At 39.3% G+C, this 14,578-nt stretch overlaps 1 protein-coding gene across 3 annotated transcripts in view; it reads right to left on the bottom strand.

Annotated features, from left to right (window-relative positions):
• LOC138176129 (serine/threonine-protein kinase 38-like) overlaps positions 1-12,060 on the bottom strand; it is a 120,918-nt gene extending 108,858 nt beyond the window's left edge. Inside the window, exon 1 of one of the 3 annotated variants that reach the window (XM_069106890.1) lies at positions 11,771-12,060. The gene's annotated coding sequence lies outside the window, so the exon portion shown is untranslated. Of the gene's footprint in view, positions 1-11,484; positions 11,665-11,770 lie in introns of those variants that run through there. The other 2 variants (XM_069106889.1, XM_069106888.1) reach the window with 2 other exon arrangements.
• Positions 12,061-14,578: the final 2,518 nt, after the last annotated feature.

Raw genomic sequence — 14,578 nt, 5'->3', positions numbered from 1 at the left:
CAAAGGCAGGAGAGGAAAATATGAGGAAAACAAATAATTGGAAAGGGGAGTGCATGAAGGGGAGCAGTTTAAGTTAAGTCTGGAAAAATAGGTCAGAACCTTGAATGTCAGGCTAAGGAGCTTATATTTCATCTAGAAGACAACATGAAGCAATGGAAATTTTTGACTGAGTGGACAATATGATCAAACCAATGCGTCAAAAGAAGACTGGAAGTTGTGTGAAGGCTGGTCTGGAAAGGTGATGCAGAGGGAAGAGCTAATAAGACAATGAGAGTCTAGGGTAATGATAATGAGGGTCCTGAACCACAACAGTAGCAGTGGGAATAGAACAAAAGGAAGATATGGGAGAAGGATTGAAGAGAAGTATTGATAAAGCTGGGCAAAGAAAGTTCAAAGACATTACATGCAGAAAAAAGTTAAAGGAAGATTTGTGTGTTCTTTTATTCTTGCAATCTGTATTTCCTCCACAAAGATGAAAGTAAGAGGCAATTTATCATGTCAGTATCCGCCCTCAAGCTAAGGGATTTCTATCCCATAGTAAAAGTACCAAATATCAGCTTCCACCAAAGCTTTCAAGAACTATTAAAATGTTACCTAATAAAGCCATAGAATTTTAGCTGTGGAAGGGACAAACATATTAAAAAATGAAGGAAACAGATACAAAATAATTTGCTTAAGGGAAGTTCACAACCCTTCTGAGCCTCAGTTTCCTGGTCTATAAAAATTCAATTTGATTTGATTCAACAGACATTTAAGCAAGCAGAGCATTTTGGAGACAACGAAGTTTGGGTAAGAGAGTGTCCAGAAAAAAGGGGATTGAAAAAAGGGTCTTTAAGGCCTCATCCTATTCTTAGATTCACCAACTCTTTCTGGCTGTACCAATTATTAAGAACACCAATAGGATCGATGATGTACTTGGAATTCTTTCCAAACTCACAAGAGAAAAAAAGTCTGTCCCATCTCTGGCTAAGGAATATATGTCCATGCAATCATGGGTTATGACTAAAAAGGAAAAAAAAATTATAGGGGAATAGTATTGTCAGCAAGTTGGAAAGAAGTTAGTAAGTGGTAGTGGAGAGAGGGGGGTTTCTGAGGTTTCTAAGTGGTAGCATGGAGCCCCAACAAGGGGACTGTGGTCTACAAACAAACACAAGGATAAAGAGGATAATAGTTCTATGATTCTTATCTTACAGTACCATTTTTTTTTTAAGCAATTGGGGTTAAGTAACTTTGCTCAAGGTTACACGGCCAGGTGATTCTGGGTGGGTGCTAAGCATCTGAGCCCGAATTCGATCCCAGGTCATCCCGACACTGGGGCCGGTGCTCTTACTCGCTGTGCTACCTGGCCGCCCCTTACAGTACAATTTTAGTCAGCTTGCTTTTAAAAAGAAAATCTTAAACAACAGAATAGGGGCAGCTAGGTGGTGCGGTGAATAGAGCACCGGCCCTGGAGTCAGGGGGACCTGAGTTCAAATCTGGTCTCAGACACTTAAAACTTGCTAGCCATGTGACCTTGGGCAAGTCACTTAACCCCAATTGCCCTGCCTTCCCCCCACCAAAAAAAAAAAAGCCAAAATGTTACAAGAGACAAACATTTCACAAGTGGCTCACAAAAATGACTCACCATAACACAACCTCCTTGTGAAGCTTTGAGAGATCACAACCTTATAGGAAGTAATACTACTACTTTACCGCTTCTTATCAGTTCTGAAGCATAAAGCTGGGCCATCGCCAGTTCTCTTACATCTCACCACTGGACTCAGATGTCTCTGAGGAGAGAGTGAGGCTGATACACAGAGCACAGCTCTGCCTCACTTAAATCCAATTCATTTGCAAGTCAAGACATCACCTTCCAGATGTCACTGGTCCTCTTCAAGAACAAAGGATGAACAAGAAGCATAAAACTCTGTTTCCTTAAAAAAATATTACTATAAAGCATCTCAACAAATCTTTGCTCACTTTCCATTTTTAATACCTTCCTCTTTTTTTCCCTCATCTTTATTTTTTTATTCAAGTTGAGAACAATAGTCTTTTTTTAGAGCTTAACAAGTTAAAAGAGACAGACAACAAACAGATCCACAAGCCTATCTGCCATTCCTCTAAATCACAGGTATTAAGAGAGATTTTTTTCATATGTAATCTAACCACTTCTGGGTCAAATACCTTTACTATTACCAAATCCCAACTCCCAATCCTCAGCCTCACAAATTCAGAGAACCTATACCTATTAATAAATTTGTACTATTAATGATATTTATCTGATCCTCCTCTACTAGATCTCATTAGAGATAGAACATATGAGTAATAATATCCACTTTTGCATGTAGGTTGCTGGAAGGCAAGGACCGTGTATAGCCAATTAATTTTGTATAGTGCTTCATAAGTGTAGTACTTCTATGGACCTTTTCATCCTTACAGGAATTAAGATTATAGAAATATCTTCCTCTGAAGTTTGGGTTAAGCTAAGTCAGCGTGATCAGGGAATTAAAAAATTAACCCAGGAATTTTGATCTTAATACTGTCTAGGAAGTACAAGATGGCCAATGTGATTGGTGCCAAGGAACCAAAGGTAATTTTTGATGGTAGCACCTCTTGCTAATACACCTTTATTTTCTGCCTTTTACTACCTTATGGCACAAAATTGGAGATGTTTCTGAACCCTGCTCTACAAGATAAAAGGATTGTAAAATCAGTCAACAAACTGATCAATCAAGAAACATAGGACTATAATGTGAGACATTTTAAGAGCATACTGTGCTTGCTGCTGGAAGAGATATAGAATTCCTCCAGAAACTGAGAGTGGAGTAGCAGAATAAAAGACCAATCCAGATAGCCATGTTACACATTATCATCCTGAGGAAGCCTTTGAGAATCACAATACAAAGTGTTATGTGCAGGAAGCAGGGTGAGAAATCAGGGAAGACTTCAGTAGAATACATAGGATTATCTATAATATATAATATAGAGCTGGAAGGGACCTCATTTTATAGATGGGGAAACTGAGGAAAGTTAAGTAACTTGTTCAAGACCACGGAGTCTTTTTATTTTTGGAGGCAACTGGAGTTAAGTGACTCATCCAGAGTCACACAGCTAGTTTTTGAGGTCAAATTTAAACTTAGGTCCCCCTGATTCCAGGGAGATTGATCTATCCACTGAACTACCTAACTACCCCCATAGAACCTTTTAAAAGACTGAATCAACATGCTGAAATAGTCAGGAGACCTAAGTTCTGCTTTCCTATGACTATATGAAACTTCCTTTAATTCCCCCTAATATCTCAAATCTTTCATATCATCTTGCCTCTTCTAGATACTTATCCTCTAGTTTATATTATAGTTATTTGTCATCCTCTATACTAGAATATTAGCTTTTAAAAAGAAAAAAACTATATCATAATTCATGCTCTCCCACTAACTTGTCTCTTGAAACCTGGGCTACTTCACACCTCTTCAGTTTCTCCATCTCTATTAGGAGGATAAAATTTGCACCTTAAAAAGATGTTTTTAGAATTTGAGCCTTAATAACCCAGATGCTGTTCAGTTGTATCCAAATCTTCATGAACCTATTTTGGGGAGTTTTCTTGGCAAAGACACTGGAATGGTTTGCCATTTCCGAGTTCTCCAACTCATTTTACAGATGAGGAGCTAAAGCAAACAAGGTTAAGTGACTTGCCCAGGGTCACACAGCTAGTAAGTGAGGCTGCATTTGAATTCATATAGATTAAGTCTTCCTGATTCCAAGCCAAGTGCTCTATCCATTGCTCCACCTATTGCCTTTCATAATCTTGCTACCACACACCATTCTAGTCTTATTTCATATTACTTCCCTTAATTTACTCTTTATTCTAGTCACATTTGTCTGTCCATGATATTCCAAATCCTACATTCCTGTCTTTGCACAAATAATCCCCCTAGTCTGGAGTGCTCTTCCTCTTCATCTCTACCTCAGACTCTCTAGCTTCCTTCAAAGCATGATTCCTGGTGCCTCCTCCAGATGGTTTTACTGATTTCCTCCCCATCCCACCTCCATCCTAGGTGTTACCTATCTCCCTCTTGAAATTACTGTATATTGCTTTGTAAGATCCTTGCAAACAGAGACTTTGATTCTTTTGTCTTTTTATATCTAGAGTCAAGCATAGTTCACTTCATACTGTAGGCATTTAATAAATGCTTGCTGAGAAGTAAGCAGAACCAGGAGAACACCGTACAGAGAAACAGCCATATTGTGTAATGATCAACTTTGTTAAGACAGCTCCTCTGAGCAATGCAATGATCTAAGCCAATTCCAAAAGACTTAGGTCTTCTGAGCAATGCAATGATCTAAGACAATTCCAAAAGACTCATGAAGGAAAATGCTTATACACATTCAGAGAAAGAAGTATGGGGTCTGAATGAAGATTGAAGCATACTATTTTCCCTTTTTTTGTTACTTTTTATGTTTTTTCTGTCTTATGGTTTTTCCCTTTTGTTCTGATTTTTCTTTCACAACATGACTAATGTGGAAATGTTTAATATGATCATATATATATAGTCTATATAAGATTGCATGCTGTCTTGGGGAGGGGGGAAATTTAGAACTCAAAATCTTATAAAAGTGAATGTTGAAACTAAAAATAAATAAATGTTTACTGAACTTAATTAAGCAAGATAAGAAATATAGAGCTGTATCTAGACCTTCTTCAGCATAAGAAACATAATAAATGCTCATTCAGGTCAACAAACATTTATTAAACACCTACTGGATGTCAGGCACTATTCTAAGTGCTGGGGATACAAAGACAGGAAAAAAATGAGATCACAGTCTAATGGAGAAGACAATAGGCAAACCACTATGTACATACAAGTTATATACAGGATAAATATGAGCTAATCTTAGAAGGAAGGTACTAGCATTAAGGGGGATTGGGAAAGGCTTCTCGACTGTCTCATTATCTCCCAAATGCTTGCTAATGGTCACAAGAAGCTACCTGAATGGCTCACAAGAATCCTAACCAAGTAGGAAAGAAAAGAGTTCAAAATATATGTTGAAGAAGAGAAATGGATCATAGACTTAAAGCTGGGACTTTAAAGTCTGTTTTATTCAGTCCCCCTCACTTTACAATTAAGGAAACCAAAGTTCAAAGAAATGAAATGATTTGCCTAAGGTTACACATGTAATAAATAACCAAAGTAGGATTTGAACCCAGGTCCTCTGACTCCCAATCCAGTGCTCTTTCTAATGTATCATATTCCTCTCTGATGGAAAATATACTTGAATAGAAATCATTAAATGGGAGTTTTAAGTCTCAGACCTGGGACTACTTTACATGATCATGAGCAAGTCTCTCTATGTCTCCATTTCTTCTGTAAATTGGGTATTCTGCCACCTGACCCACAGGGTTGTTGTGAAGATTAATTTAGGATAGAGAGTCGATTTCATTTTACAAACATTTACTGGGGTTCTATTATGTTCAAAGCACCATTCTAGGAAGAAAGGAAAACAGGAGATAAATAAGACCTCCTCACCTTTCCAGAAGCTTATAGTTAAACAGAGAGACATGAAGCTATTCTAAGAGTTCAAAATAGGCTATCTCTATATGGGGAGGGAGAATATTGGAGAAGAGGAGGGAAAGAACAAAGCAGCGTGCCAATCACACACATTTGAACCTGCAGGATAATCATATTAATGAAAGAAGAGTAGAAAGAATCCTGGTTTGGGAAGCAAGAACCTGACACTAACGAGTTGTGGGACAAGTGGACAAGTCACAACTTTTAGGGGCCTCAGTTTCATCTATAAAATAAGGTGAAGTTGCTTTAAAATCTAGCCCAGGGGTTCCTAACATTTTTGTCATGGACCAGACTGCCAAAGTTCAGGTTAAGAGCACCTAGGTTAGATCAACCCTGAAGTTGCTAGAAAGCATAGGAATAAATGGAGCCTTCCTTAAAATAATAAGTAGCATCTATCTACCATCAGCAAGTATTATATGTAAAGGGGATAAACTAGAAGCATTCCCAATAAGATGGGGGTGGACAAGGATGTCCACTGTCACCCCTGTTATTCAATTTGGTACTAGAAATGTTAGCTGTAGCAATAAGAGAAGAAAAAGTAATCAAAGGAATCAGATTAGGCAAAGAAGAGACTAAGTTATTACTCTTTGCTGATGATATGATGATATACTTAGAGAATCCTAGAAAATCAAGTAAAAAAACTACTTGAGATAATAAATAAATTTAGCAAAGTTGAAGGATATAAAATAAACCCACACAAATCCTCAGCACTCCTAAATATTTCTAACGAAGCCCAATAGCAGGAAATAGAAAGAGAAATTCCATTTAAAGTTACTGTAGACATTAGAAAATATTTGGAACTCTACCTGCCAAAACAAACCCAGGAACTATATGAACACAATTACAAAACACTTTTCTTTATTTTTTTACTTTTTGGAGGGGGGAAGGCAGGGCAATTGGGGTTAAGTGACTTGCCCAAGGTCACATGGCTAGTGTTTAGTGTCTGAGGTCAGATTTGAACTGAGGACCTTCTGACTCCAGGGCCAGTGCTCTATTCACTGTGCCACCTAGCCATCCCACAAAACAATTTTCACACAAATAAAGTCAGGTCTAAACCCTGAAGGTGCTTCCAGATATAAGAATTTTTTTAATGAGTACCTCTTAAACACAGTGTACAAGTCACTGTGCTAAGTACTTTACAAATCTTACCTCATTTTATCCTCACAACAATCCTGAGAGGAAAATGCTATTGTTATCCCCATTTCAGAAATGAGCAAACTGAGGCTTATAGAGGTTATATTACTTGCCCAAGATCACACAGATAGCAAGCATCTGAGAGGTGCCATCTGAACACGAGTCTTTCTGACTCCAGGTCCAGGGCTCTCTATCCACTGTGACACCTAGCAGTAATTGTCTCCAAATTAGAAGATACCCCCCAGAGGTCATCTAAACAAACCCCCTGAATCTACTGAGATGTTACAGAAAGAAGTAGGAGGTTAATCTCACTGCTGAAATCCTTTTCATCTCCATGATTTTTCAACTAGGCTACAAACTCTCTAAAGACCCACACTGAGTCTTAACACCTCCACTAACAATGGGATGCAATCTAATGGCACACTTTGAGAGATATTTCATTGCTACTAGTAGAAATGATGATAGAAGTATAGGGATCTATATCCCAGTACACAGATTTCTTCCCTTCTCTTCCCACATCTCCCTTCCAGGCAACGTAGCAAATCAGCCCTCTCCCTGCAGTAAGAAAGTCAAACAAGTCTTCCCCACTCCCTGGGGATCAGGTCATTGGAAGCCTTAACCCATGCACTAGGGTAGAGACTTGATATTGTCTCAATGGGTATAAGCCTCTACCTAAGACAGAGTTATTCTTTATCTTCTCAATCTATGCCATAACATACCCAAGGCAGAACAGACTAGGACTTCCCTCAAAGTCTTCACTCTCAAGCTGATTTTGTAATGAGCCTGTTTCCAAGAAGACTTTTAAGATATCACTATATTTATTTGTATTAGCCAAAAACAATGATGGAAACACAGTATCTGACTGATGACAGAATCTCTTGTCCCATTCCTAGAGATGATAGATAATGGCAAAGTTTTCCAGCATCTACTTACTTATAAATATTATTAACATTTGGAAGTTTCCTGGTGGAGACACTTTTTAGAAGACCTTCCAATGCAGATCTGTGACTCCCTAAGCTCTTAGGAACAATAGATTCATCTACCTATGACTTTGGATTACTTCAATTCATCACTGAAAGAACATAGTTAACTACTATTATAAAAATAACTGATATTTACATAATGATTTGCAAACATTATCTATTTCTCACAGCAACTCAGTGAGATAGGTACTAAAGGTATTATCCCCATTTTGTGTAAACTTTGTCTCAGAGAGCTTAAGTTACTTGACTAGTAGTCACATCAAAAACAATGCGATTTGAACAGAAGTTTTCTTGATTCCTAGTTCAGAAGAAAAAAATCACAATTAGTTCCCTACCCACCCACTCCCAATCACAATGGTGCAATGTATTATTCCAATACTACAAATAACAACAAAAATCTACTATCCTAAAAGCTTTAGAAGTAACATTAAAATAAAAAAGAATACTTTTTATTCTAGTCTGAAAGGATTTAGAAAAGTTACCAGATATGAAATACAAACCCACTCCTTTCCCTTTATACTAGTTCATTTCTGAAACTATTCGAAAACCTATTTGAGTTCTTTTTTTAAAAATTCATCTATTTGTTTAAATAAGAACCAGAAGCACTGATATACACCTATTAAGAATATTCTAACTTCAGAGTTCAACTAAAAAATTCTGAAGATTCAATAGTCTGACAAATTGCAAGCCAAAATAACGAATGAATCAAGACTTTCATTAGATATAGGAGAGTTAATACCCAAACAAGTCTAATTTCTTGTTTTAAATCCAAATTGGCAGCTGTCAGTAGGGGTTCTCACAAGTAGGAACGATTCTATTTATCTGTACCACAAAGAGCAAAGTCCAAAATGAATTAGCATCTAAAGGTACCTGAAAGATTAGTTACTTATCTGGCCTTTCATTGCTTCAAGCTTCTTCCTGGAAAATTAATCCTTTTGTTCCTAAATTTAGTTAGAGCAATGCCGGCACAAACTAACTCCCTGAAACTACAGACATAAGATTAATCATTGTGAATATGACCATCCATTTCATTTGTTATCATCTGACTAGCCTGAAACAATTTCATTTGGTCAATTAAAAACTCTCTTCCTATGGAGACTGATTTTAGGTTCTACAAAGGCTAAAGCAAGTACCATGAATCCCATGTTCAAATTTTTTTTACTTAGAAAAAAAGAGAAAATAAGACAAAGTAATGATTCGGTATTACATTCTTGAAGTAATGGCAACACTGTCATTGCAACTACGTTATGTTGTATTTAAGGCCTTAAAAGCTAGCTTTGCTATCCATTCACAAAATTCAGCCTATTTAAAACAGCAGTACAGTAACAGTTTCTGAAGATGTTAACTCTAACCAAAACATAACTGGTCCTTCCCGCTCATTTTAATATGATCACAATCACAATTACAATATTGTTTGCCTGATTTATACCTTGTCATCTCAGTAAGCAAAAGACTCTTCTAAAATAGAGAGCAATTTCAGGGTTTGGTTTTGCATTACTCTTTATGCTGAAACACTTTACCTAAGACAAATATCAGAACCTAGTCAATAGTTTTAAAAAACATAGTTTTCTGAAAAGCACAATTTCTCTTTTGTGCTGAGAACTTGAAACCTACCTCCTTTCTCAAAAGTAACCTTTCAGCATAAAAAAACTGGCATGGACAGAAACCCTATGCTTGCACAAATACTCCCAGTCACCTGAGTTTTTATTTGTCTTAACAACAAAAATTACCTATGCAATGAACAGCTTCCATTTATATTGTCTATCACTTTGCTGTACAGTATCTCATTTGACCTTGGCAATATTCCTGTGAGGTTGGCAGTGCTTTCTCATTTTACAGATATGAAAACTGAGGCTTAGCATTTTAGTGATTAGGCCTGGGTCAAGTCAATTCAACAAACATTTTTTATGTATCTGCTATATACAAGGCACCAGGCTAGGCAGGGGGATCCAAAGACAAAAACAAACAGACATTCTACTGGGGGGCAGGGGAGGCGGAGGAGTAATCAAATAAGTCCGTGCTAAGGTTACTACTAAACTCTAACTCTTCTGTCAGGTACAAAAAGCAAGAAAAGACTTAAATATCCTATGTTTAGTATAATTTTATTAAGCCCATGGTTTTCATTCTCCGATAACAGGGCAGCTTTCAAAAATTCAGATAAATCAATGCATAAAACTATATCCGTCTGGTTTCTTGAGGGACAATCTAGTGTAGTGAACATAGTGTTGAACTTGGAGTCAGGAAGACCTCTGTTCTAAATCTACATCAGATACTTTTTTGACCATGGGAAAGTCAACTACGGTCTCTAAGCCTCAGTTTCTTGAACTGTAAAATAGGATACTAATACTTCTACTACTAACTTTAGAGGATCATTGAGAGAATCAGATGAGATGTTTGTGAAGTGCTTTGACAAACTTTAAAGCATTACAAAAATGTCCTTTTTTTAAAAAAAAATCTTGGACCCATATTAACCAATTTGAAAACTACCATCAGCCATCTTAACCCCTGACCAGGAGAGCATAAATTCATGCTTAATTAAATTAAAAGTTTTATCAGTTATTTCTATACTAAATGAGTAACAGTAACATAATTTTATCCACCTTTTAAATGGAATTAGATTCATTTAGATCCAATTAGATGCCAACCCAAGGGTAGATTTGTTTTAGGCAAACGTTATACTCTGAATTCACATGAGAAGCTATAGCTACTGAAAGGTGAAAAGCTGGCTTTAAGGAGGTATAATAAGCTTAATTGTTGTACATATCCTGAGGTACACAAAGAGAATGGCTAGCCAAACACAAAGGGGTTTCCAGTGTCATGTACAGTTTTTAAACAAAGAACATTCAAAAAACTGCAGCTGGCTAATAAAACGAGGAATTTCAAAAAAGACAAGTTTCAAGTAGAGTGACCTGACGTGTTAGAGCACAGAAAAAGACAACACTAGAAATCTCTCAGTAACTTTAAAGTTTAGAAGGAAAAAAACCCCATGAATCAGACATGGAAAAGTGATATACCCGAGCCATTTTCAAATCATTTGTTCCTGTCAACAACTTATCATAAAATAAGAAGCAGGTAAAGATTTGTTTTATGCGTGTTTGTAATAAAGTAAACAATAGCATCATACTTTTATACAATCCAGTCTCCCCACCCAAATCTTTTATTTTGTTTTAAATGCTCTAAGACACAGAATTCATAAAAAAACATTCTAAATCAGAGTTTAACATGGCTAACCTGAAGAGCACCTGGCTTTTAGAATACAGTTTGTCCTGTAGACATCAATCTGGCAACTTTTAAAAGATGACACGGTCCCTACACTCGGGTCCAAGCTTTTTCCCTCTCCTGACCCAACCAAATGCTTCCATGTCTCCCCTTTACTAAGGGTAAGAAAAGGGGAGAAAGGGGCTGAAAAGTGCTATTAAAAAAGAAAAGATAAAGGGTTCCAGGATCAAGGGGTGAATTTGTAAGCTAGACTTTGACACATCTGCTGCTTTTGGGAGTCCGAGGATTTTTTACTGTGGGTCTCTATCAGTGAAATGTTTAGCAATCTGACGCATCAGTTTTTAGAAATCATATCAAGCAGCCCCCACAACTGGGAGCTATCCCTAGCATCCATCCCCTCCATTAAAACAAACAAACAGCGGCTGGTGGGGGGGGGGGGGGGGGGGGGGGGGGAGGGAACCGGGGAGGTTAGAAGGAAAGAGATACTCCAGTGGGGGACAGAAAATTGTTTATGTTAGGGACTTGCGGGGAAGAGGGAGGATGGAGGGGGGAGGAAGGGAGGCAAAAGAAGCATTAGAGAAGGACAAAGATACCTCCCTTACCCTTCAGGTTACCTCTCCAGACAGGCAGGAACAATATCAGCCCCAGGGATCTGGAAGGACCGTGGCCCTAGCTGCAGCTACAGCTTGGCAGGGATGAGCTAGGCTCTCTCTGGGCGCCCCCCCCCCTCCAAAAAAAAACAAAAAACAAAGAAAATCTGCTGCTTCTTGCTCTGAGCAGAGTTGGGACTAGTAAGGGGGCACGAGAGAGGCAGCTGTGCCGGGAGAGGGGGGTGGGGAACAGAGGGGCCGGAGGACTGGGCGAGGTGGGCATCTCTGCAGGACTCACCTCCTCCTCCTCCTCCTCCTCCTCCTTCTTCCTTCTTCCTTCTCCTCCTGCTGCTGCTCCCTCGGAGGCTTGCTCGGCTGCTGCCGGCTCCTGCCTCCCCTCAGACTGCAGCCGCCTGTGTGTGCGTGCGTGTGTGCGGGTGCTGGTGTGCTTGTGTGTGAGTGTGAGTGTGCGTGTGCCTGCTCGCCTGCCAGTCGGCTCACTTCCTCCCTGGCTCCCCCCTCCTCCCTCTCTTTCTCTCTCTCTCTCTCTCTCTCTCTCCCCCTCCCTCGCTCCGCCTCCCCGGGAGGTGGGGACTCGGGAGCAGGAGCCCGAATCTCAGAGCTGCCTCCTCGGAACCAACTCTCGCGAGCTGGAGTAACCCCCCCCCCCCCCCAGTCACCCCCCCCCCCCCCCTCCCCCTCCTCCCTCTCCTCCTCTCGCCCCCATGTCTCCCTCCTTCTCCCCTTCCACTGTGGGGCTAAAAGCGTCTGAATCCATCTCCCGGGTGGCGGCCCTCTCCAGCCAGAGCCAGCCGTCAGTCACTTGCTGTTGGGCCTTCCCTTGTAGCCGTGGCCACCTGGCCAAATCCAGACCTGAGCGGGGTGCCCTGGGGCGGCGCGCTGGACTCGCTCACCCCGCAGCCCGGCCCACCGATGCCTTCCCTTTCTTTCTCAAAGCAAGTCCAGCTATTTTCCTGGGTGTAAAGTTCAGGAGAGGTAGACCCTGGAGGTGACGTAACAGCACCTGGAAGTGCTGGTACACCGTTTTGTGTTTGGTTTTTGTTTGTTTGTCCGGGGTGGGGTGGGCTGGTGCGGTTGTTTTGGTTTTTTTGTAACGTAGAATTTCCGAGTCTGAGGGATCTCTGGAAGGCGGCGAATGAAATCCTTCCTTTGATTTCTGAAGAAACATTTATTGATGAGGCAACAAGGTTTCGGGAAGCCTTAAGAGTCAGAAGACCTAGGGTTTTTAAATTACGTTTTATTGTTTTCCCAATTATAAAGCATTTTTTTTATCCTTCTCCCCCCAACCCCCCGGAAAAACCCAAAAAACTTTGCTACAAGCATAGTCATAAACTTAGCTCCTCTTATTAATACAGTCATCCAGGTCGATTCCAAAGAACTTAAGATAAAAATGCTATCCACCTCTAGAGAGAGCATTAACAGTGCAGATTAAAGCAGTTTTCTTAACTATATTTTTATTGCACCGCCCTCCCCCTCCACATAGCTAATGTGGAAATAAATTTTGCCTGACTTCATATGTAATAAGTATTTTTTCTTGCATTCACAGTGGGTAGGGGAGGGAATAGAAACAATTTGAAAGTAAAAATAAAAAATTTTTTTTAGAATTGCACAAAAAAAAAAAAACAAGCAAAACTCCCATCTTGACCAGGTGCAAAAATGGGTTTCTGGTTCTAGATATTTAGTCTATCAGTTCTGTCAGGAAGTGGGCAGCATTTTTATCATCTGCCCTTTGGAATCACTATTGATCATTGCAGTGATCAGAGTTCTTAAGTAGAAGACCGTGTTTTTGTTCTGCCATCTGTTAGTTATGTGAACTCAGATATGCCAAGTAAGAGAAGGGAATGAACATTTATGTAATACCCACTATTTGCCACACAGTGTTTGAGGCCCTTTCTACAAATATTATCTCATTTGATCTTCACAACAGTTTAGGAAAGTAGGTCTAACCTCTACAAGTCTAAGTTTCCTTGCCTATAAAATGAAAATCTTTTGCCTACCTACATAGGAGGATTTAATCTATCAAAAAGCATTTATTAAGCACCTTCATTTTACTGTGCCAGGTGCTGATACAATGACAAAAATGAAGCAGTCTCTAGGCTTAAAGAGCTTGCCATTCCAAAGGAGGAAACAACAAAGATAAAAATATATGTCAAAGCAAAAATATAAACAAAATAAATACAAAGAAATAAATGGGGCAGGGGGTGTCTGAGGGTAAGAAACACTAGCAGCTCAAGAGAACAGGAAAGTATTATGTATGATGAAACTCTTGATCTGAGCTTTGTAGGAAATCCTAAAAGGCTGAAAGGAGGAGGCATGGGGAAACATCCTGCACAAAGATGGAATGTGGAATATCATGTTAGAACCCAAACAAGGTTAGGTTGACTAGACTGTAAAGTGGTATAGTTTGTTTTGGAAAAAAGCTGGCCTTTGGGCAAGCCAAAAAGGAATAACTCCTAAGGGCTGCTGACCATTCTATCCCTGACCAAGTATTAAAGTCTTTATAAAATACACAATATAGTAGGAGAACATTTATTCCAAAAAGAGCAGGCAAATTTTTACCTTAAAAAAGCAATGAAACCATCCTTGATACTTAAGGTCCAGGATACTAAGGTTCATCACACACTTCTGACCCGGTGAGGAGAATTGCACAGAAATAAATCAGCACTGTTGTCGTTCAGGTGTTTTTCATGTCCGGCTCATTTGGGGTTTTCTTGGCAAAGATACTGGAGTGGTTTGCTACTTCCTTCTCCAGCTCATTTTACAAATGAGGAAATGGAGGTTAAATAACTTGCCTAGAGTCACATAGCTAGTGTATGTCTGAGGTCACATTTGAACTCAGATCTTCCTAGCTCCAGGCCCAGTGCCCTAGCCACTGAACCACCTAGTTTAGCTGCCTCAGTGCTGTATCTTTGCTAAATATCTTTTCCATACTATTGTTTGTAAATTTTTTGGCAAGATGTTATATTTTCTACTGGTGTCTCATTCAGTTCTACCACTGAGCCTGAACCAGGACTGAACCAAACTATATCCCCCCCACCCAAAAAAAAAATATCCAAACAAACAGAATTTTCACTTTGCCCAGAGT

Source organism: Petaurus breviceps, unplaced genomic scaffold, assembly GCF_028583685.1.
Source record: "Petaurus breviceps papuanus isolate PSGF00001 unplaced genomic scaffold, PetGlider_PUasm1.0 81, whole genome shotgun sequence".
In the NCBI taxonomy this organism is placed as follows: domain Eukaryota; kingdom Metazoa; phylum Chordata; class Mammalia; order Diprotodontia; family Petauridae; genus Petaurus; species Petaurus breviceps.
The sequence above is the reverse complement of the archived record's forward strand: the minus strand, read 5'-3'. Positions and strand labels throughout refer to the sequence as shown.